This window comes from Chelonoidis abingdonii, chromosome 14 (genome assembly GCF_003597395.2).
Source record: "Chelonoidis abingdonii isolate Lonesome George chromosome 14, CheloAbing_2.0, whole genome shotgun sequence".
Classification (NCBI taxonomy): Eukaryota; Metazoa; Chordata; order Testudines; family Testudinidae; genus Chelonoidis; species Chelonoidis abingdonii.
Window position 1 is genome coordinate 4,535,000 of NC_133782.1, and position 25,011 is coordinate 4,560,010.

At 39.4% G+C, this 25,011-nt stretch overlaps 1 protein-coding gene across 4 annotated transcripts in view; it reads left to right on the plus strand.

Annotated features, from left to right (window-relative positions):
- Nucleotides 1–25,011, plus strand: part of DNAJC5 (DnaJ heat shock protein family (Hsp40) member C5) — a 54,232-nt gene that overhangs the window by 2,809 nt on the left and 26,412 nt on the right. Inside the window, exons 2-3 of one of the 4 annotated variants that reach the window (XM_032766284.2) lie at nucleotides 7,872–7,918; nucleotides 21,431–21,499. The exons of 1 other annotated variant lie outside the window; for it this stretch is intronic. The gene's annotated coding sequence lies outside the window, so the exon portion shown is untranslated. The remainder of the gene's footprint in view (nucleotides 1–7,871; nucleotides 7,919–21,430; nucleotides 21,500–25,011) is intronic. 2 more of the 4 variants (XM_032766285.2, XM_075072198.1) reach the window with 2 other exon arrangements.

The following is a 25,011-nucleotide window of genomic DNA, read 5'->3' on the forward strand; positions in this document are numbered from 1 at the left end:
GGTGACCTAAGAGCATGGTGTATGTATGCTCTGTAGTTTAATATATGTGTTTTGTCAATATGTGCCCAAAAGAAACAGCAAGAGACAAAACAAACTTTACTAAGTCATTAACATGCCTTGGCTGAGCAGGGATCGGAAGGCCTTTCAAAAGAGTATGACTAGTCAGTGCATCTCCTGCAGTCTTTCATAGTTAAAATACCAAGAAACCTATATTTTGATAAGTTAATGCTCTTGAGTTACAAAAATAAAAGTATGGTAATTGAGGTAATTTCACTGAGGTTGTAAATGAGATGGTGAGGCTGTCATACCAGAGCAGTCACTGGGGATTCATCTCCCAAAGATGATTAGCAGTCAGTCAAATAGTTGCTCAGAACAACTGATAATCTGATTGATGATTAAATTGCTTATTGAATGGGGCCAAGATTTTCTTCCTGTATCTGTATTTAAAGCATTTATAACGTCATCAGTGGGAGCTATTGAGGGCTTAGTACTCTGGAAAATTAGGCAGATACCAAAAATGTGATTTTGAGGATCCTAGCTTTAGGTTTCTAGTTTTGAAAATCTTGACCTAGTTGAATTATTGCAGTTTAACGTGTTCGGCAAATAGTATTTCTGATTATTGATGCTTGTGCCTTCGGGTCATCATACTTACTTAGTTTATAAACTTCAAATATAGGTAACAAAAATCATAGCATCATAAAAACGTAGGGCTGGTCATGTAATGGGAGGTCATCTAATCTAGACTGTGCGCTGAGGCAGGACCAAGTAAACTAGGCCATCCCTGACAGTTGTTTGTCAAACCTGTTTTTAAAACCCTCCAGTAACAGGGATCCCACAGTCTCCCTTGCAAGTCTATTCCAGTACATAACTGTCCTTATAGTTAGAAAGTTTTTCTTGATATCTAATTTAAATCTCCCTTGCTGTGGATTAAGCCATTACTTCTTGTCATACATTCGATGGACAAGGAGAACAATTGATCCTCATTCTCTTTACAATATCCTTTAACATATCTGAAGGCTAATCAGGTGCCCCCTCTGTCTTCTTTTATCAAGACTGAACCTGCCCAATTTTTAAAAAAACTTTCCTCATTGGTCAGACTTTCTAAACTTTTATCATTTTTATTTCTCTTCTCTGGACTTTCCAGTTTGTCTGCATCTTTCCAAAAGTGTGGCACCCAGAATGGGACACGGTACTCCAGCTGAAGCCTTACCTGTACTAAACAGAGTGGGATAGTTGTTTCCTGTTTGTTACATACTACAACCTGGTTAATACACTCCAGAATATTAACCTTTTTTGCAACTGCGTGATGTTGACTCATATAATTTGTGATCCACTGTAACCTCCATATTTTGTTCAGCAGTATTACTGCCTAGCCAGTAATTCCCCATTTTGTATTTGTGCATTTGATTTTTTCATTTCTGAATGTTGTACCTTGCATGTGTCTTGATTGAATTTCATCTTGTTAATTTTAGACCAATTCCACAATTTGTTGAGGTTGTGTTGAATTCTAATCTTGTCCTGCAAAGTGTTTGTGACCCCTCCTGACTTGGTGTCATTTTGCAGATTTTATAAGTATACTCTTCACTCCATCATCCAAGCTGTTAATGAAAATACTGAATAGTACTGGACCCCTGCAGGGGACCCCACTAGGTATATCTTCGGGTTGACAGCGAACCATTGATAACTGCTTTTTTGAGTATGATCTTTCAACCAGTTATGCACTCACCATATAGTAATTTCATTTAGATCCCATTTCCCTAGTTTGCTTATAAGAAAGTCATGTGAGACTGTGTCAAAAGCTATACTAAATAAAGATATATCATATTTACAGCCTGCCCCTTACCCCCTCCTCCCTGGGGAAGCAACAGTAACAAAGAAGGATATTAGGTTGGTTTGGCATGATTTGTTCTTCACAAGTTGTGTTGGCTATTTCTCTTAATCCTGTTATCCTCTAGGTCCGTGGTACCCAAACTTTCCTGTTGTAGAATTTGATTCTACGCTTTCTTTCACATATAGTGCCACTCTCCCACAAGCATAACCTGTTCTGTCCTTCTGATATATTTTGTACCCTGGTATTAACGTGTCCCATTGATTATCCTCATTCCACCAAGTTTCTGTGATGACTGTTATATCAATATCATTTAATACGAGGCACTTTAGTCCACCCATCTTATTATTTAGATTTCTAGCACTGATATGTAAGCACTTTAAAAGCTTGTCACTTTTTAGCTGTCTGCCATTACATGATGTAATTGAATGGGACTTATTTTCTTTTGACTGTTTCTCATCAGATCCTACCTGTATTTTATCATCTTCCATCCTCTGTCTCCTCTTTATTAGGACATAAGGAATCTCCATTTATAGATCCTCCCTTAAGGGATGTCTGAACTACATGCTCCTCTGCACCTGTTGGCTTTTCCCCAGCCCTTTGTTTAAAAATGATGATAGGTGTTTTATGAGTTCTGGGCAATTTATTAAATAATTTGTTCATTTAATCATGTGCATATTATTTTACATTTTATAGTAACAGTTTGTTAAGCACTCAGAGATTAGAATCTGAGTGCTTAACAAACTGTTAAGTGGACGATACCAAACTGGGAAGGATTGCAAGTGCTTTGGACACAGGGTCAAAATTCAAAATGATCTGGACAAATTGGAGAAATGGTCTGAAGTAAACCGGATGAAGTTCAATAAAGACAAATGCAAAGTGCTCCACTTAGGAAGGAACAATCAGTTTCACACATACAGAAAAAAAAGAGAGAGAGGATGAATTACCAAAACTCGAGGAAGGACAGATCTGCATAGGTGGAATAGTGGGCACAACACCGAGGGTAAATTCAAAATGATCTGGACAATTGGAGAAATGGCATAACGTGATCGGAAGTTAACATTCTTATCATTAAGACCCGGTTTACTGAAGTGTCAACTACAAAGGACAATGCAACCAGTAGGCTACTACAGAGTCACTATTGGAAAGGCGATCAACAATCAGTTTCACACATAGCAGAATGGGGCAGGAAGAGACTAGTCAGGGAAGGAGTATGATGAGAAAGAGATCTAAAGGGGTCATAGTGGAACCACAAGCTAGAGACTGAGGGAGTCAAACAGTGATGAGTACATGAACTGTTGCAGGAGAAGAAAAGCAGATGTTAACCCGTGATTCTGAGTTAGGACAGGAATGCTTTAAACAGGTTGTTGTAAAACAAGACATGAGAAGTCATTCTTTGTTATATCCGCTAATATGAGCATTAGCTCTGGCGCTGGTTAGGCTCAGGCTGGAGTATTTGGTCCAGTTCTGGCCACCGGGGGCATTTCAAGAAAGATGTGGAGAAAATTGGGAGGGGTCCACAAGAGTAACGAGCAACAACGAATGACATGATAAAAGTGGTTGAGAGAAACAGTCGACCTATAAGGGAAGGCTGAAAGAATTGGGTTTATTTAGTTGCGAAAAGAGAAGACTGAGGGGACATGATAAGCAGTTTCCGTATCTAAAAGGGCGTCACAGGAGAGGGAAAAACTTGTTCACCTTAGCCTCTAATGATAGAAACAAAGCAATGGGCTTAAACGCAGCAAGGAGATTTAGGTTGGACATTAGAAAAAGTTCTAACTGTCAGGGTAGTTAAAACGCTAGGCTATATTGCCTAGGGAGTTGTAGAATACTCCATCTCTGGAGATATTTAAGAGTAGGTTAGATAAAAGTCTATCAGGAATGGTCTAGACAGTATTTGGTCCTGCCATGAGGGCAGGGGACTGGACTCGATGACCTCTCGAGGTCCCTTCCAGTCCTAGAGTCTATGAGAATCAATTTTTAAATACCGATAATCATAATAAACTAATTGGCTTTAATCTGAAACTTGATTTGGGCCACAAGTGATTTTCTTTGTTTTGCTTACCCATTAATACTTTACTGGGTTACACCATTATGCTTTTGGGGTCAGTATAAAGGGAGGTTCAGATAAGGCTAAAGGATTGTACTTCTATCCAGAAAACTGAAACACATGGACCTCTCCATATTAATCAGTGTTCCTTTGGGAGCTATCCAACACAGAATAATGAAAGGACAGCTGGGTTTTTTTCCTCCTAGATCCTCACTAATTGTCTTCATCCTCTTCACTTTCTCCCATCTCCTCTTCAGCTGGCTGAATAGGTCAGTGAGTAGCACCAGCAAGAAGAATTTATTTGTAGGGGACAACTGCTACTGTCTCCCTCCCCTGAGGAATGAAGGTTTCAAAAACTGGTTGGGTCTTCTGTTTGGCAAGGTGTTTTCACAATTTGAAACCAAACTTGTTAACTTCAACAGAAAGAAGGCACAGAGGACCAAGATTCACCAGTATTTATCTTGTGTAGTCACAGGAGATAGTTATGTATCCACCTGCACATAGCACTAGACTGACTGGCCATGTTACTAACGAGTAGGTGATTAGATGAGAATCTGCTCAATGCTGATGAGGAAGACAAAATGCTCCATTCCTCCCAACGTGGTCTGGCGGAAAAATGCCTTTCTTACCCCAAATGTAGCAATGCGCTTAACTATGAACATATTAAAAATAATCACCATAATTAATATTGCTTATTTCTGAATTCTCCAGGTTAAGTGTATTAATTGTATGGCCATGTACAGTGGCTAATAGCAGTCTCTTGGTCTGGTGAGATGCAGAAAGTGTAGACTTGGCTTTATTGTTGGTATTTTAACAAGAGGAACAGTTGTCTGTATATTTTGCTTGACTTACTTTTTACCTTGATGATGATTATCTATTGACACCTGGCTGGAATCTGTATTTCAGGTGAGCTCTTAAGATTTAAAAGTCAGTTTCTGAGGGCTGGTTGACATTCAAAACTTACATCAGCATATCTGCCTCAGGACATGAAAAATAGACATCTCTGAAACCTAATCCTCTGTTTAGACAGTGCTGATTCAGTGGAGAATTTTTCCAGTGACCTAGCTGCCACTTCTTGGGGAGATGGATTACCTGCAGTGACGGAGAATCTCTCCCGTCACTGTAGTGAGTGTCTGCACTAAAGTGCTACAGTGTTTTCAGTGTAGACCTACCTTGAGTCTCATGCCTGGGTGGATGTCATGCAAAGACATGTCATGTATAATTTCCTCAAATCAGATTAGGAAGGAATTTGTAGGAGAACAATTTTGTACTCTCCAGGTTTCTTGGTTTTCTGTTGCTCAAGCCTTAGAGAAGCTAGGTGCCACTCCATGTGTAGGCCCATTATGTCAAATCTCCACTGGATGAGTGGGCTGCATAAATAATTTAGTTCTGCTCCTTTTTTGATTCTAAATAAGGTTATTGCATGTTACAAAAACAACTTAGGTTTCCTTAGTTGCTTCAGAAATACTAAGATGTACTGCTTTATTTTTCGTGTGTCTTACCAAAGAACACTGCAAGCACGAATCAGATAAAGATGGAGTTGAAAGAAATTCTGTTATCAGAAGTAATAATGAGCATTTTGGGGTGTGTTTTGCACCTATTATAGGAAAATACCCCAAAACAGAATTCTAAATTTTCATATTTGAAATTTGTCAGTAAAAATAAAATTATGATGAAGTGCATATTATTCTCAAGATATTTGGTTTTATTAATATAATCACTGACAAAAACAGTCTGTTTTGTTTTTTTAAAAGTCTTTCTTTAATTTTTGGCTGTATTTTTGTGATGGGTTGGACCCCTGGGGCTGTCACCTGATGTGCTGAGATACCACTGAGTCTACCTGTTCTGCCAGCATGGGCCCTCTTTAACCTGTCTTGCTGAGCCAAGCTATTAAAGCCTCTAAAACATATACATGCAGGGCCACACCCAGCTACAGATCAGCTCTGGGAAGACTCAACTTCAGGGACTTGCCCCAACACTCTTGTGCTCACTCCTTTTAACAGATGCAAACTCAAAGGTTATGTGAAATCCGCCTCCTCCCTCAATGTGGAGGAAGGTATGCACAACTGCTTGCCCCCCCCCCGTTAGAAATTACAGAAACTTAGTTATATTATAAACAAAACAAATTTTATTAACTACAAAAGGCCCATTATAAGTGGTAAAAGGGGTAACAAACAGAACAAAGCAGATTACCAAGCAAATGAAATCAGACATGCAAACTAAGTTAGTTTCACTAAAGAAATTGGTTACAAATGGTATTTCTCACGGTAGATATTGTTGCAAGTACGTTGCAAAGTTTCTGTGGTTCAGAGTTCCAGTTATATTCCTTTTCAAACTGGTCCCCTGTCTGTCTGGACTCCACCCCCTCCCTCCACCTCCACCCCGCTCTTCCCTTCAGGTGGCTTTTGCAGTCTTTCTTCATGAACAGGTAGGCCATGGAGAGGAGGAGTTTGGTTTACCTTTCTCCCCACCCGTATATAGGATTTATGTAAGGCGGGAATTCTTTGTGTCCCAAACTTGACCCCACTTCCCTTACAGTAGAAAGTTACCAGAAGTCCCAGATAAAGTTAGTATCAGGTGACAAGACCACCTGACTCTGTAGTATCACAGGGTCCATGAGTCATTGGCAGTACAGAGCTTTTGCAGGAAGGCCAAACTTTTCACAGTCCATTATTCTCACTGATGGGCCATCCGCCCTGCCTGGCTTTTCCATTGTTGTACCTGAAGAGTTAGCAGTGGGTGTTACCTAAAGTAGCATAGTTGGAATACAGATACATAGTCAATATTCCTAACTTCAGATACAGAAATGATACAGGCATACAAATAGGATAATCACATTCAGTAAATCATAACCTTTCCAATGATATCTCACAGGAGCCATCTTGCATAATGTATGTTATATTCCTATCATAAGCATATTTTCATAAAGAACATGGAATGATGTCACATTTGCAACAAAATATTCCCTTTTACTCTCCATTTTTCATATTTTAACATGAAGCCAAATGCTATTTTCTGTCTTAACAGTAAAAGAAAACCTTGTTAATATCTTGTAACAGTATTTCCAGGCTTTGAAATATTAGACATTTGACCCATACTCTGTAATATATTTGAGCTTTTACAGATTGGGACACTCATCAAAAGATTTTTTGCTTTCAGATCAGTTGATAATGCCATAAGAAGAAACTAAACTGTAGGTAAATAGGAAAAGTTGGTGTTTCTTTTTGCTTTTTAACCATTTAATCAGCTGTTGGCAGGAAAAAAATGCTGACATACAAAAATTGCCAAGGGCAGTAAGTAGAGAGAAGAGTTTATATAACTGTCTAGAAATGTGTCAGGCACAGGGAATTCATATTGCTAGTTCTTAATAGCCTCAAGTGCTTCCAGTGAGATGCTTTTATAAATTAAAATTACAACTATCGTCGCTAAAAGGGACTGTTGTGATCATCTCGTCTCACCCCTTAGCTAAGGCAGGCCACAGACCTTTCCCAAAATAATTCTTACATCTTTAAAACAAATCACAGTATTTAAGGTACCGTGAAGAGTTAAAGCAGATCTTTGTAAGGCTGGGGGGAAAAGCATGTCAGAGGATTTTTGTCCTTTTCCTCCTCCATAGTCATGGATGCTGTAAATTTTGCTTGGTTCAGAGTTCTGATAGAAACATGAGAGAAGTCCTGTCAGCAGACAAATTGAACATGTAAGATCTTGCTCAAATATTGTACTGGAGAGTAGCAATCTACTTTCTGCGTGGAAGGCATGTGATGATCAAGAGATCTGAGGGGCAAACAAAAATAGCTAAATGTTCACGTGTCTGTGAAAACCCGCAAGAAGCTCTTGCAATGTAAAATCACCATCTACATTGCCTTCTGGTATCCTAGCCCTTTGTAAACTGTGAGAAAATGTCCCCTCCCTAATTACTAACAAACTAGATTTCTGGTTTCACTTTCTTATTCCTGACCTGCTGTGCTTTATTCCCTTTGTCTTATCCCATAGAACTCCTGATTTCCATTCTCTTTTGGGGAAGAGTTCCTGTTATACTTGTGAGTACCATTTTGCTACAACACTTAGTTCATGATTTTAACTTGCAAAGTCTGAGTAGCCAAGTGGATTTTTGTCAGTCATTGCTTGAAGAATAATATGTTTACAATTGTACAATACATAAAAGTATTGTTGAATTAAGGGATTCTGGTAACAATATAAACTGTGAGCAAACTTTTTTTTGTTCCTGTCACCATATCTCTGAGAGAATTGTAACGTTAATTTGTGTACATTTGAAATGATAAAAATCCAACTTCTCTCCTTCCTTTAATCTCTTGCTGTCATCTTGTGTGCACCTCCCCACCCCAGCCTTCTGTGTTCTGTCTTATTTTAAACCATGTTCCTTTCCTTAGGTTCTTTTCTTGGTACCCTTTACTATAGTACCTTAATTGTCCCTCCTAAGTGGTTTTTTTAACAAATCCTACAGAAGAGATTTCATTCACACTGCTACATGACAGCAAGGAAGGAAATGTTTAAAAGAAAAAAAATTAATGTGAGGTTGTGTAAAGATACTGTTGTAAGAGGGATAGTAGGGGAAAGTGGGTTGTGCATTGCATTTTTCCCTCAATGTGTTTGGTCTATCTCATTTTCCCTCCTGCCCTAGTTTGACAGTTTGAATTCAGTAATACTTCTGTGGCACCTTTCATTTGAGGATCTCAAAACATTTTACAAACAAGAAATTGATGTGGGTTCTCTGGAGGTACTACTCCTTCTTGGGGGGGATTACCAGTAAGTTAATATATAGGGGTGATGCTTGCTTCGGTGGAGAGCAGTCTGGCATGAGATTATAGGATGATTTTTATGTTCTAGTGTTGGTCAACACCAAAAAAGTAGATACAAAATTTCGCTCTCACTCAAACTAGTCTCAAAACAGTCATCATTTTGTCAGTGTGATCCCCCTTATTTTCTTTAGGGGAAGAAAAGTTTGCATTTAATAACTTGATACCTTACAGTACTAAAACCAATATAAATTGAGAATGGGAGTGACTTGTAATGATGCAGTAGAGTAATATAAGTGCTCTTATTATAAAGCCCTAAGATTATTTTAAGTGTGGTTCTGCTCTGAAAACTGAGTTTATAAAAGTGGAATCTAAGGGTTCTCCATCTTACTGTCCCAATGATTTCTATATCAGATTTGATCATTTCAGATGTAGAATATTTTTTCTAACTACCCAGCTTGCAGACTGAAACTGGGATCTGAAATTCAAGATGTGCTATTTCTTGATTATCACCAGTAATAAAGATTCTCAGCTATACCATTGTCTTTAATTTATGCCCTTTGTTACATTGTGCAACACAGTTGCTGTCATTTTTTTCTCCACGCATGTGTCCCCTGATCTCTGCACTTGCCAGGCGGGTCTTTGGTGACCTAGCCCTCTGGCAGAGTCGCACTCTGTCCATATGTGAAACAAACAAACTCGTTTCATGGTATACAGTCCAAAATGTCTTGCAGCCCTCCCTGGGCTCAGTCTTTAATCCATCACAGTACCCTCAGTTGGTCCAGCTAGGTTGCAAGGTTCCTATTCTAGTACTGAGCAGCATCCTTGGGGAGTCCTTACCTCTACTTGAGGCCTCAGTGACCCCAGCCTTCGTGCTGAGCCACCCCTCTTGGACTTGCTAACCACAGCTCCCTGCTAAGTCAGTCCCAGTAGTGTGGCTCCCTTCCCCGAAGTGCTACAGTTCTAATTCCCTTCCTTAGAGTGTAGCCACTTCTCCCCAGTGGTTGGTGGGAAGGGGGCCTGTCCCACCTCCTGCTTTGGGTCCTAACCCAGGGACCCTTTAAGTATAGCAGCCTCATACTGTGTGTCTTTACTAGTTGCTGCTCTGTTTCCCTGGGCTACTTCCCTACAGCCTGTCTTAGCTGAGTCCTGGCAGTGACTCAGGAGCTCCTTCATTGCTTCCCCCCCTGGTCCCAGCAGCCAGCCAGGAGCTATTCCTGGGCTCCACTGGTCTCTGCCAGCAACTGATCTGTCCAGTCCTTTCAGCCCTTGCAGCCAGCCAGGAGCACTTCTTGCTTCCCTGATCCCTGCCAGCAGACTGAACTCACTCTGGCCCTGCAGCTCCTTTTTATACGAGCCTACTGGGCCCTGATTGGATGCTCCCTGCAGCCTCTTTCCTGATTGGCTGTGTCTCAAACAGCCTCTATAGGCAGCTTGGAGGACCCTCTCCACTGCCCTTTTCTGGGGCAGGTCATGGCAGAGTCCTCAAGGCTTCAGCAGGGGGCTCAGAGCCTAGTCCATGCCATCACAGTGTCATAGGTGACATAATCAGATCTAAAACATTTTTGAAGATCATCTGAGTTACAGCAATTTGGCTTATTATGACAGACATACTATGCAAATATTTTTCAATATTCAGCATTTTTCAGTGTTTCCTTGAAAGCAGTTATTTTCTGAAGGATATGAGAAATATTACTAAGTTTTAAAACCTTTGTTACAATAGTGATGGCTCTGTCTTGGTGTGGTTTCTTTTCCAGCAAGGAGAAGAATGTCTGAGTGACTTCTGTTGAACCTGTGATGCTTGACTAGCAGAGAAGGCAATACTTGATATCCTTACTCCAGTGACTTGTGATCTGGAATTGCTTCATCTCTGCTTCCTTAGGTACTTGCACAGAGCAATTGACCTGCCTCAACAGACAGAATACATATTATGTTCCTCAAATCTGTTAGCCTCATGGCACTTAAATGTAATCTTAAAAGCGGGTGAAAGGGCTGAGCTTTTTTTGCTTGTGTATTACATTTAAAAAGTCTTCAAATATATTTGAAAAGTCTTTATTTTCGGTTTGTCTTTGCATGAGAAATTCAAGTCTGGTCTTTTCTGGAAGTCTCTGTAGTGCCTAGAGATCTAGTGAAATTGTGACATTACAAGAGCTAGGAGAGTGAAAATTGAGAGGATGGGTTTTTAGACATACTGATCAAAACTTAGATTTTTGGTATTTGTTAACACTGGGTTAAGTTGAGCAACTAATATTTTGGAGAAAGAAACACTTCAGCATTCTCACCCCTTCATTTAAGGTGTGAGAATTAAATATACATCCTCTGAGACCCTTGGGAAGACCAAGTTTGGTTTACCAGATATTTCTGAGGTAAAAGAAAGTGAGTGGAACCCAAACAAAAAACCAAACCCACACTTTTAATTCCATTTATTAATCACGAAGAAGCAAAACAGAAAATAAGCCATATTTTAAAATAACCCTTTTGCAGACCATCTTTAAGATTGTTGAAAATGCAACTGTTGTTCAGAAAAATTGACTTAGTCCTGCCATATAGGAATCATTTTGACCGTTGCCTTTTTACAACACAAACTGCTTAATAGTAGTTATGAAATAGGAAATGTTTGCGTGGGAGAGGGAGGGCGGGGGCAAACTCATGGTCTGCACATGAATAGTTGTGGTAGATTCCTGGTGACTTCTTAAAGACACGTAAGCTATTCTGTTTCTAGAGCTGGTTTCTGTGTGAGGGACCAAGTTACCAGACGGAGAGGGGTTGGACAGTGAGTAGCTTTTCGTGAGTCCACGGGTTGTCTCTCTCTTTGATCTTGTTATATCAAGGGAGGATCACTACAGCCTATCATCTTATGTGGCAGGGGGATACCTTGTATAGGCCAGCATTAGGGGAAGTAATTGCTTGTGCTTAAAATTGGTTCTGTTGGTCTGAACATAAGAACATCAGAATGGACATGCTGGGTCAGACCAATGATCCATCTAGCTCAGTACCCTGTCTTCTAACAGTGGCCAGTGCCAGATGCTTCAGAACCAGTGAACTAGAACAAGACAATTTATTGAATGATCCATCCCCTATTGTCCAGTCCCAGCTTCTGGCAGTCAGATGTTTAGAGACTCCCAGAGCGTAGGATTGTGTCCCTGCCCATCTTGGCTAATAGCCATTGATAGACCTATTCTCCATTAACTTAATTTTGAACCCCCTTATAGTTTTGGCCTTCAAAACATACCCTGGCAATGAGTTCCACAGGTTGACACTGTGCTGTGTGAAGTAGTACCCAGTATTTCCTATGTTTGTTTCAAACCTGCTGCCTATTAATTTCATTAGGTAACCCCAGATTCTTGTGTTCTGTGAAGGGGTAAATACCACTTCCTTATTCACTTTCTCCACACCATTCTTGATTTCATAGACCCCTATCACATCCCCCCCTCAGTTGTCTCTTTTCCAAAGTGAACATTCCCAGTCTTTCTAATTTCTCCTCATAAGGAAGCTGTTCCACCCCCGTAATCATTTTTATTGTCTTCCTCTGTACTTTCTCCAATTCTAATATCTTTTCCTGAGATGGGGTGACCAGAATTACATGCAGCATTCTTGATAATATGTTGAACTGCTCAAGAAGGGACATCGGAATCCCAGAGGGTTCTGATGGATCTTTTTCTTGCTTTCTCACATGTCAGAGTAGTAAGGATGTTTGCTCATGTCTGAAGGGAGGTGAAGAACTGAGTGTTAGAGAGAAAAAAACTGAACGCAAAGCTAATTCTTCACAAGGAGGCTTTCTTTTTTGAACACTCATGGTCTTGACTAACCTCCTTACATCTGTTACCAATAAGATCTTGGGTAGCTACAGCTGAGAGTTTTAATATTTCTATTTTTTACTGTTTTGTATGATTTAATTTCTTCCTTTCCTCTCAGCTTGGTCAACTGAAAATAGTCTAGTCAGTTCTGCTTCCAGGTTCTCTTGCACTAGTTCTGCAGTGCTCAGATTGAAATGGTGCAAGGCAATGTTTTGGTGGGGAGTGGGAAACCGAAAGCCTGTTGCTGTTGGAATTAGTACTAAATCATGGAAACATTTCTTTTGGGTTTAAATTTTGTAAAAAGAAGCTTTTACGTAAGAATCTAATTTTTGGGCCAAATGTGAATTGACAGGATCCCTTTGTTTTATGTTTATAAAGGGCATTTAGCATTATTTGGGGTTTTTTTTGTAAATCCACCTTTTCAGTAATTCTCTGTTACTTTATAGTACCTGCAATGATTATTTATGAAGGCAGATAAAATATTTGTCTCTTTTTTTCTGTTCTCTACTACTGTAGGAGGAAGATAGGGAGGGGAATTTCCAGTAAATCTGTACCTTTCCTGGTGAAGTAGTTGCTGTTACTTGACAGACCATCTTTAATTAAAGGATGTATTAATATCCTGGAATATTATGACAACATTATTTTTTTCTTAGTCCGCTCTGGTGGTGGTGATTTTTCTTTAAATTTAGCAGAGGAGGTGAGTTTATCCTGGCCTAACTTCTTCTTCGTCTTTTTTTTTTTTTTTAAACTGAAATCTATTTAGTAGTTTGCATTGCTTTTTAAAAATATTTTTGTAACTCATACTACTTCAGAGAAGTGGCTCAGTATTTCAGTATTTAGCGTAGTAGTCTTTCACTTCTGGAGACCTAGGTTCTATTCCAAGTGAAAAATGAGTTTGGTCTCATCATGGTCCCTCTATTTTCATCACAAAATTTAACACAGTGAGACTGTGTTGAGAAGTTCATGACCAGAATAGTAGGGTGGTTGTAGATGAGGATTTAAGCGGAGGATGTCTGTTGCAGCCATGTGTCTGGCTCAGTCATTGGCATTTATTTCTCACTTTCTGTAGCACAAAAATAGTCTACACATTAATGCTTTAAAACACAAACTTCAGTTCAGTCTGACACTTAGGTCAAACAGTGCTTCACAGTACTAGTATCCCTTTGGTTAAAAAGGAAAAATTGTTCTCTACCAGGTGGCTTGGAGGGCGGGTGGCCTAGTGGTTGTCATGCTTGGCTTTCTGCTCCCTGTTTGGTTGAGGAGCCTCAGTCTTTAAGGCAGCGGTGGGTAGGGAGACTCAGGCCATCCCTCTTCACTGGGTCCCAGCCCAGGGCCCTGTGTGTGTTTGACCCCTGAACCTTGTGGGGTCCTGTTCAGTTTGTGACGTGGCCCCTCTAGTCCAATTTGCTAGGTGTCTTGTCTCCAATAGCACCCTTTCACGGATCTTGGGCAGTGCCCTGCCATGGTCCCAGGCTTCTTCGAGCGGACAGGTTGGTGAGGCCAAATCCCACAATGTCTCTGAGCTTTTCTCACTTAGTTACTTTAGATGCCAGAGTCTCATAGGTCTCCTTTGCAGTCTTCCTTGGCTGAGGAGACAGTAGTTACTCCCAGCTGGCTACCTTGGCTGGCAGGCTAGCATCCCTTCCCCTCAGGTAGAGAAGGCTAGCTCCTGCTTCTTCTCCAGGCAGCCCCGAGCTGACCCAGATTCTCTCTTTCTCTCCTCCCTCCGTACCTGGCATTGGCTGCACTTACAGTGGGCTAAGCTGGGGCTAGCTGAGCTCTCTTTAACTCTTGCTGTGTTGTCAGGCAGTTTGTTTGCTTCAACCGTTTCTTCTTGTGTATATAGTTAAGGTCTATCCTCTTTAATACACAGGAACATAGTACTTAGAGTTGGAAGAACCTAATAGACGTTGCATCCTCTTGCAAGGGCAGCATCTATTCCTTGATGAAGGTCATATCAGATAGCAGACTGCACACTAGATCTTAGCCAAAAGGCTTTGTATTGTGTTTTGGAAAAGGACACTGCTATGGGAAGTTACAAGTAGCACTGCAGAAGAGCATTTGGAAGTACTGCACTTCGAAGTTGCAATGAACCAAGCCATCTTCTCAATCTGTTTATCAATATACTTGCAGTTATATTTTAAGGCAGATAAAACTGTCTGTGTGTTTTAACAGTAAGCCTTTCTGTGCATGGTGTTAGCTTTTAGCAGTTTGTTTAATCTGTAATCTGTCATCTGATAATACTGATCCTTTTTACACTTCATTAGTCAACCTTTTTCATCTTTTCATCAAACTTTTGGCATTTACAGATGTCACCTCAGAACAATATCTAGTTACAGTAATAGTTTTATCTAATCTAATATCATGCTTGCTGGTATAGACTGATCATCAGTGCAGTGTTATATGAAAAGTTTTTTCCCCCAAATGGTTGGGAGTTTCCCTGTATGACAACTCAGAATTATTTGAATAGTTAATACAGTCACCTTATTTGCACTGAATCCATGTGAATTTATCCTGTTCTCACTGTGCTGATGTATCACATCACAGGATAAGATATTTAATGATACATGAAGAAAAAGTAAAGATCAGGGTTTGTACTCAGATTGACAACAACAGTATTTTATTGAAAGGAGAAATTTCTTTAAAAAAACTCTCTTCTTTTGTGTGGGAGGAGAGTGGGGATATGTTAGAAATAGGCATACTTTTTCTTTCACAAGGAAGTGGAAATACTAAGAGAATCAGGAACATGACAGGAAAACTGATGGACTCAAAAATCAATAGAAAAGCTGGGAACGTATGGCTTGATATGATTCTTCAAAGAAGAGATCCTGAAAACATTAATTGGGGCAAAGCACAGAGGGGAAGCAGATAGTTATTTTTTAATATGCAATAGTTGCATTGATTCAAATAATTAGGGCAAATAAGGCAGACAGAAATTTTTTGAATAAAGAATATACACAGTTGACAGGACAGGGATACTGCTCAACCAAAATTCATGTAGACTTTAAAAAACTTTCTACATTAATATTGAATTTTGCTTTGTTATTTTGTACTCTTGCTTGCAGTTGCAATCTGCCTGGCTCTGGCATTCTTGAATGTTTTTGTTTGATCTGTATACCTGTTCATCCATCACATGCCTTTTAAGCACTTATTCATCCTCACTGGCCTTTCTTACTCCTCCTATGTCTTTAAATGGGACAGACAACCCTGGAGCATATGTTAATTTTGTCTTTGAACATTTTCCATTTCGTTTTGGAGTTCTTTCCTTCTGTTTCAGCTCCATTTGTTTTTATTCTGAAGACGATGTAATAATGAGGGAAGATATTCACAAGTAATTACAGGCTGGGTATTTTGTAGATCTCTGGGTCAGTGGATCTGGCCTGTTGACTAATGGGATTGGACATGTGGATCAAAACGTTCCTGAGTCACTAAATTAGAGTTACCAGTTGCAACAGAAACCAAGCAAGTAAAATCTCAAAAATTTGTACTGCAGGTGGCCACTGAACTGAACAGTGCTATGTGTAAGTGAGAATGGAGATAAGATTTCTGGAAAGAGAAGATTATAAGGAATATCAGGGACAGGGATTGTTCATATGTTTGTATTTTACCGGAATTAAGCCTGTTAGTAATTTACTATGTTGGTTTTGATAGTTTCTAGCTGCAAATTATTTTTTCTGCTGCTAAGGGATTTTTGTTAATGTACATAAAATTGATACTAGCAAACAAGCTCCATGGTTAATTCTTGAAGAAAAGAAAGACCATGAAAATCTTTTTTTCTCTTTCACGTATGCTCTTTGTTTTTTCCCCAGCTAGCTTTTTTTTGTGTTTTATTTCAGAAAAATGTTTCTCCTTGCCAGCATGCGGGCAAGTCTGTGCTGGTACCTTTTATGTGCCTTGCTTGGTACTCTTCTCCACTTGTCATTGGCAGTCAAACACTGCGTGCACTCTCATATGTGATAAAACTTTTGTCAAAGGCAGGAGAGTGAAAACAACTTATAGATATCAGTTTGATGCATCTGTTTTGGCTTGTTCATAAATTTTAAACTGTATTTTAGTGCTATACTGCAATTTACCTGATCTCCTAATTCCCGAAACTTAAATTTCAAGTTGAAATAGATTTACTAATTACAATACTTGTGGGAGCAGAGCTTGGAAAAATCTTATGATACACCTAGCTGGAGGCTGGTACGGTAGATTTTGGATGTGCCACATGCAAGGTGCATGCCCCATGCCCTAATGAGAAGCCCATCCTAGTTCCTAAAGATTCTGGGAACCCCAATCCTAATTGACAACATTATCAAGTTTCATTAATCTTAGCAGACTTCTGAATAGCACCTATGAAACATCCTATGACGTTGTACTCCATATGATTGAATGAAAATATGCTAATAAGTGTGAGTATAATGTAACTGGAATATGCTTCTTGCATGTATGAATGTATCATTCTTGTATCTGAAACTAGGAGTATAGATTATAACTCTGAGGTCCTATTGTATTTATGCAACGTATGGGCCATTAATGGTGGTTTAGAATCTTGATGGCTCTCATCAACTAGGACAATTGACTATAGATGGCTCTGTTTACTTGGGCCGGGAAGAATGAAGGCTTGGGGGTCTCACAGGACATGTGACCATGTCACCTGGTACTGGAATCCATCTTTAACCTGGTGCTTTTCCATTTAGAAGGAGGGGTGGGGACCCTAAGAGACACAAGATTCCCACTTTGTGGTAAAGGTATATAAAGGGGTGGAACAGAATAAAGGGGGTTGCAGTCATGAGAAATCCTCTGGCTACCACCTGAGCTGAAACAATGACTGTACCAGGGAAAGGATTAGGCCCAGACTAAAAAGGAGTCTAGTCTGTTGTTGAAGCTTATTGGAACATCTCTGAGGGTGAGATTTTTATCTGTATTAGGTGTAGACTTGCATGTTTTGTTATATTTTGCTTGGTAACTTACTTTGTTTTGTCTATTACTTGCAACCACTGAAATCCTACTTTTTATACTTAAGAAAATCACTTTTTGCTTATTATTGAACCTAGAGTTAGTGACTAATAACTGGGGGAGCAAACAGCTGTGCATATCTCTCTGTCAGTGTTATAGAGGGCTGACAATTTATGAGTTTACCCTGTATAAGCTTTATATAGAATAAAACAGATTTATTTGGGGTTTGGATCCCATTGGGAACTGGGTATCTGGGTGCTAGACAGGAGCACTTTCTAAGCCATTTTCAGTTAAGGCTGCAGCTTTTGGGGAACGTGGTTCAGACCTGAGTCTCTGTTTGCAGCAGGCTAGCGTGTCTGACTCAACAAAGCAGGGTTCTGAAGTCCCAAGCTGCCAGGGAAAACGGGCTCAGAGGTAGTCTCAGCACATGAGGTGACAGTCCCAAGGGCGTCTCTGTGACCGAACGTGTGTCACATCCATCTTGTCAATTCACTCTTCTGCTTGAGGAAACTGAACAGAGGAGCTAGAACTGCTGTCAGGTTAAAGAAAACATCATGTCCATTTGTATTTGGAAGGTTATCTTTGGCCATGTCTGCACTACAGGTGCTACAATGGCACTGCTCTAGCACCATAGTTAAGCTGCTATAGTCTGTAGTGTAGATGCTTTATACAATAATGGAAGGGGTTTTTCTATTGCTGTAGATAATTCATCTTCTTGAGCGATGGTAGCTTGGTTGATGGAAGCTTCCATTGACTTAACCACATCTACACCAGAGGTTAGATCAGCATAGATATGTTGCACAGGGGTGTGAATTTTTCACATCTCTGAGCGCTGTAGCTATGTCGCCCTAACTTAAGCATAAACCAGAGCTTTGCAACAAAGGCTAGAAACTCTTTCTAAAGGAAAGTTTTATTCTACTGATAGTGGTGGCTTAAACACTCTCATGTCCCAGAGAGATTTTTCTACCCACAACTATCAGGTGAGCAAGGGGATTTATCAAGACCAGGGTCGATATTTACTGGGGTTTTTCATTCTTCCTTAGTATAGGTGTGCTATTAGCATCAGTTTTCTTTAATTAACTGTACTCAGTGTTTGTGAAAGATTGACACTTAAAAAAAATTGATGCAGCATGCCCAGCAGTGATGTAAGTTTCTTTCTGTAGTTTATTAGCAAAACTCTAAGTTTGATGTAGACACACACCTCTGGGGCAAGTAGGTAGTTCATGCTCAAACTCATTCAATCTTTGGTTTCTTCGTGTCTGTCAACAAGAATTTTTGGTTTTGAATGATAACAGATGTATACTCTTGCCTGTTGGAGATTAGACGAAACTCCCACCTTCCAGTCATTTAACAAAAGCTACTATACACTTTTCGGATGGCAACAACTTTTAGTCACTATTGATTTGGAAGAGATTTGCCTCTAAAAAAGGCCACTTGTTCAAAAAAAAAAACCTCTGTATCCCATTTTTATTTTCATGAGTCATTGTCATATTATGTAGCATCCTGCAGCTTCTCACATCCATTCATTCTAGTTGGTGCTTGACCTTTCTCTTCCTTATCACTTATATGTGTGACCAGTGAACAGCAGCAATCTTTGCACCTTTCACCTAAAACACTGAAAGAGAAGCAGCTTACGTTGATGAATCACATTTTTTCTCCTTGTATGCTAAAGCGTAAGTAACTGAGGGCTTGTCTAAACTTAGAGTGCTGCAGTGGTACAGCTGCAGCGCTTAATGAAGATGCTACCTATGCCAACAGGAGAGCTTCTGTCACTGTAGGTATTCCACCTCCCCAAGAAGCAGTGGGTATGTCGATGGGGAAAGTCCTCTTGTTTTGGGGGTTAGATTGGTATAACTATATAATCTGGGTGTAGAAAATTCTCACCCCTGAGCAACCTACTTATACTGACATAAGTTTGTAGTGTGGACCAAGGCTGAGACTGGTTCACTTTTCGCTATATGTAATCTGCTCCAGGAATTATGTTAATAGAAGCCTTGTCTACATGAAGGAAACTTGCACTGGCATAACTACATTGTTGTGGAGTCAGGGTGGTCCCCACAGCATGAAGCTACAAACTACTTGTTACTGATACCATGTGTCATAAATAGATAGGTAAGGTAAGGGTTAAGTTTCTTTTACCTGGAAAGGGTAACCAAACACCTGACCAGAGGACCAATCAGAGGGCAGGATACTTTCAAATCTTGAGGGAGGGAAGTTTCTGTGTGTGTGTGTTAGTTTTTGGTTGTTGTTCTCTCTGGGTTCTGCGAGTGACCAGACGTGCAACCAGGTTTCTCTCCAGTCTCTCCGCTACAGGCTCTTATCAGTTCAGAATAGTCAGTACTAGGTAGATCAGGCAAGTTAGGCCTATGTTTGTTTTCTTTATTTGCAAATGTGCATTTGGCTGGGAGGAGTTTAATTGTGCATTTGGCTGGAAGGATTTTAATTTGTAGGAACCTTGTGGAAAGTTTCTTTTTCTAGTAAGGCAGAGAAAGTGAAACCTCTGTATCAGGTACCTGTCTCCCTCACGGGAAGGCAGGCACGGGGAAAGGCAAAGCCAAGCTGTTGGTATTTTGCATCTCAATTGTCCTGAGGGCAGAGAACGCTTATCTCTTTGGGAAGCAGAGAAACCGGTTTCTTGATACTTGCAGGCTAGACCAAGAGGCAAGCCTGGGAAGGAGGGGGGAAGGGGTTTTCTCCCCTGCTTTTAGCATCCAAGGGATTTGGATCTGGGTGTCCCACCCAAGGGAGGGTTGGGGACACCAGAGAGAGGAAAGGGGGGATCAGGCCCTAGCAATTCCTGATCTGGTGGCAGCCTATCAGATCTAAGCTGGAGATTAAGCTTAGAGAACTTCATGCTAGTACTTCATATTTGAACTCTAATGTTCAAATTGAGGATTAATACTATGACACCATGTAAAATGGTATTAAAAATGTCATATTGAAATTGTCACTCCATGCATTTGCATGGGTCTCTTTAATTTCAATCAATGTTGTACATAAACTGCCAAGAAAGGGATGATACCACAAGTAAAATACTGCTTTTATTATGGATGGAATTTAAAAATTGAAGTTCACTTATTTCTAACAGGTCATATCATATGTCGTGACCTTTTTTGCATTTTTTTAGAACAAATTTCTTTACCTGTATTTCTAACAATATTTCAGATTATTAAAAAGGCATCAACTTTAAAGTAGTATGATTTTTAAGTTGATTTTAACTACTGGTGATGCAAATAACACATTAAATGATAATTATTAGAAAATGTTTTACTTTGTGCATTCAACAAGATTTTGTCTTCAGTCAGTTTTATTGTGGTTTCCTCATGTGTGCATACATGTGCGCGCAGGCCTTTCATGTAGCAACTGGGTAGAAAAACTTTTTTAAAGAAAAATGTGATATTTTTTATAACTGTAAATATTGATGGGACTACGTTAGATATTTGCACATACCTGTCTCTGACTTTGTAAAAAGTTAAGTGGGTTGGATTTTTTTTTTAAATTTATTTCACCATTTTATGTCATTCACCTGCGCTTCACTAAGCTTGGACAATGAAAATAAATTAATCTGTTTTCTTTTTTTATGGCCTGCCACAGTGAGGCAGTATTTAGATTAAAGCATAATGGGAATGTTTAAATGCAAACCAATTCATTTTAATAAACATGCAGATATCCTGGGTTTTGTAAACCATTTTTACACAAAACCTAACGTGTTTAAATGCTCTGATAGTGTCCCTTCAATCACGAGTTGAGCCAATTATTTGCTGCTGACTTAGGTAGGCATACATTCAATAAGCATATACCCAGATAGTGATTTCGATTGTTATCCTATTTAAATGGTCAAAGGGAAAATATTTCTTTTCAAAAGTGAAGTATAAAATCCTCTTTGGCATTTCACTTAAATCCGTTGTCTCTAGTATACCACAAAGGGTAACTGTAACAAGGTGACAGGGTTATTTTTTTATTAAAGGTTTCAGGGATTTAAAAAAACTCATAGGAACAAAACAGTATTGTAGCAGAATGCTAATACACACATGGTTTGCTTGTGTTCTTCCATTAGGAGGATTCAGTTTGATTTCTGTGGAAACAGGTATTAGACTCCTAGGATCTAGTTTGACCATTTATTAAGGTAAGTAATGCCTTTTTGATTTCTTGCAGAGTTGGCAAATCTCATTTAATTGGCAGATACTGCAGAAGGAACAGAAAGTTCAAATACAGCGTGTAGAGAAATTTCGCAACAGCTTGATAGCAGTGGAAGGAGAAACCAAAGTTTAGAACTCGTTCCAAACATCATAAATCATGCTACAGTCTGGTACATGTGGGTTTTTCCTTTAGAAAATATACATGAATTTAGTTCCCTAGACAGATGCCAGATTGTGATAACTGCTCTTAATTAGCGTGAAGCAGATGGACTGGATGTGAGGGCCAGTGGTGGTATTACACTTACAGTATAAATCAATATTTACTAATATGTGTGCTGATGGTTTGGGGGTTTATGCAGTAAAATATTCTATCAGTAAATATTGGTTGAAACAGAACACTTAGTTTTAAACTAACACGTTCAATTACATAATCTGCTGCACTGGAAAATTTGAGATTTCATTTCCTTTTTCATTTGGAAAGTTGACTTTTTAAATGTGATTGACATTTAGATTTTACAAGGAAGGCGGACTTGCAGGACCGTATATCTGGGATAGCTTCTTCATTTTCATGATGATCTTTGTAAAGGATGGCAAGTAGATTTTTTTTGTGAGGGCTGATACTTCCATGACAGTTTGACAAGCTGTGCTAAAGGTTCCCATAGGATAGCACTTTGTTATTTTACTCGGTTATTTGTGATGATTTTCTACCATTCGCATCAGATTGCTTATCATAGTAGCTGTTAACCTTGCCAGTGGGATTTTTTTCTTTAAGTGGAGGAAAAGATAAGAATTCTTGGACTCAGTTTTAAAACATGGATAGTTGATAATGCTGAGATCCTTGACACATAAAAGACTGAGGGTGCTTAATTTTCAATCCCTTCTCTGTTTTGAGTAGTTAAAACTCTCTCCTGGTCTTACTTACAAAATGAGTGTGCCCAAGAAAGAAAGGCAAGAAGTGTACTTGTGAGCTCTCTCTAGCCTTGTCTTAAACTATGTCCTTTCTGCTAGCAGAGCTCAATAAATATTCTCCAGAGTGGTTGTATTGCCATTTTTACAAGAACTAGCTAGGGTCCCCTTTCATGGCTCAACTGCAAATCCAGCTGAGCAGCAGCCAGATAGTAAGATGCTCCCTGCAGCATCTGTGACTGATCTCTCCTACTCCAGAAACGGATGATCATTTACAGCACCTGTAAATGACTTCTTTTCTCTTATCCTCCGGTGCTTTGATTAGTGTCCAAATCCTCTTTCTGTTCTGCTGGAGGCAATCAAGTGGAGGCTCTTCACTAAGAGAAGGGAAGCTGTTGCATTTAGGTCCTTAGAGCATCAGGGCTCCTCCTTTTGCCTAACTATCTTGCAGGGGAAAAGCTGCTGTTTGACCCAGAGGAAGGAGATATATCCAGTTGGCTGTTTTGACAGAGCTTTTCGTTATTCCTTTCCCCGCTTCTTCTGTCTATGAATCAGCTGCAGAGAGCATAGTCTTACGAAGACTAGGATGAGAAGCTCTTTTAAAAAATATTTTTTTTCTAAATTCATTGACTGTTTCCCCCCAAAGGTGAGAGAGTGAGAGAGAGCTGATATTAAAGGACTCCCTTTTTCCACGGTAGTTTTGAGGATCTGCACAAGTCGCTTACCGAGTACCATGAAAAACCTAGTTAGGATAGAATATGAATTCCTCTGATAAAGCCTGTCAACAAGCAAGCAATGAGTTCTAGAAGATTGCTGAGAAAAATGTTGTTTCCAGCTTCATATACTGGATATGTTGTTTATCCATCCTCACCAAGGATGTATTTGCCTCCAAGAGACTTTTCTCAAAGAACTTTTCAGGTTTTTTGTGATTAGATTCTGTTGAAGTTGGAAGCAGTTGAGCTGGTTGGGTGGAAAAGGGCCTTTTATACCTTAGTTCCAAAAGGCTTAGAAACTGAGTGAGATGCATGGATTCTATAAACTTTTACTTCTGTCAATGGTTCAGATGCTTCCATGGCATGCTAATCCTACAGTGTGGATCTGTTGAGGCACAAATTTTGAACTCCTAGTTTCTGGTATGTAAATGTCCTTTACAGGATTTTTTTTTTCATTTGTCACAACTCTTTAAAGCTGATGCAGTTCCAGGTAACCTAGAATCCAACAGATCTACAACCCAGCCTAAATTTGTTAGGCCTTAGAATAGTTTGTTATATATCTTTAGAATACCTTACTGCATGGTGGTGTTAGACAACATTATATTTGTAGCCTCACTGAAAAAGCAGTGGCACCAGAAATATTTGAGTGTTTGAGAGACATGCAAAGGAAATTGCTTGAAAATGTCAGCTTGATCCAAACATTGTACATTAAAATGATTCTTAACACCAAGGCACGTTGATTAAGCCGGAGAGTCTTAGATTATGGGAAAAGGTCCCTTCACGCAGACTTAATTGTGAAGAACACTTGTGTACCTTTTGATAGACATTTCAGTGACCCAGATCTATAGGATGTTGAACAACTAAATCCTTATTAGAAGTTCCCTCCTCATCAAAAGCTTATGCTAACTGCTCTTTTCCCTGTTGGACCCTTGATCTGAGATATTTCTGCAGGACTGTGGGAGAGTCTAATTGTTCCACATAGCATTGGTTGATAGGTAAGATGTGTTTCAGCCTCACAAGAGGAACTGGCTGTCTGCAGATATATGGGTTATTCATATGTATTCCATGTCCCTTTTTGATTTATTCAGTGATGTCAGTCCAGTGTTTGTGACATCACGGTTCTTCTTGAAATGATTCTGAATTTCTGTACTCAAGAAATCTTGCAGGAGGAGCAAATTGATCAGAAAGGAGAGTGTTTCAATTTACATAAGTATCATAGTAATCACAGTTTGCAATATTAAGAAAAGATGTATAAGCCAAATGTGGAGATTCAGTGTTTCCACTTAATTTGTGTGCCTAGAAAATTACTCCTAAAATATCTTACCACTAACAGTACATTACCATTTTTATTTGCAAAATTTGCACAGTATAAGCTACACTCAGAATTTTCAGATTTGGGTGGCAGAAGTTTTCAAAGGTGCTGAGCATTTTCAGTTCCATTTGACTGTCTTTGAATGTGCTATAAAGCAGTATCTCATCTGGGGAATTGCACCAAAGCAGTCAATCCATTGGTTACTGTGCTCTGGGACCATGCTAATTTAAATATCAAAAGAAATATAAAATAAATTTGAAGTGTGTAAAGTAATATTAAAGGCAACTTTGTGCTTTCCAGTTTGCAAATATTTCACTAATAAATATTTAATGCCCAAGTCTAGAAGCTAAAGGAAAAGCTGCCGTTGTTAGAATGTGCATTCAGGTTAATGTCTAGTGACACATGGAGAATGTTGTCCATTGAGTTAGCAATGAACTGATGCAGAGCTTCAAGGCTGTTTGTTTCTAGCCATGATCTGTCTCTTGTGAGTCCTATATTGTTAAATATATGTATTTTACAATGCTGTGTACCAAGAACGAGGCGGGGGGGGGAGACTAACCCCGAAACC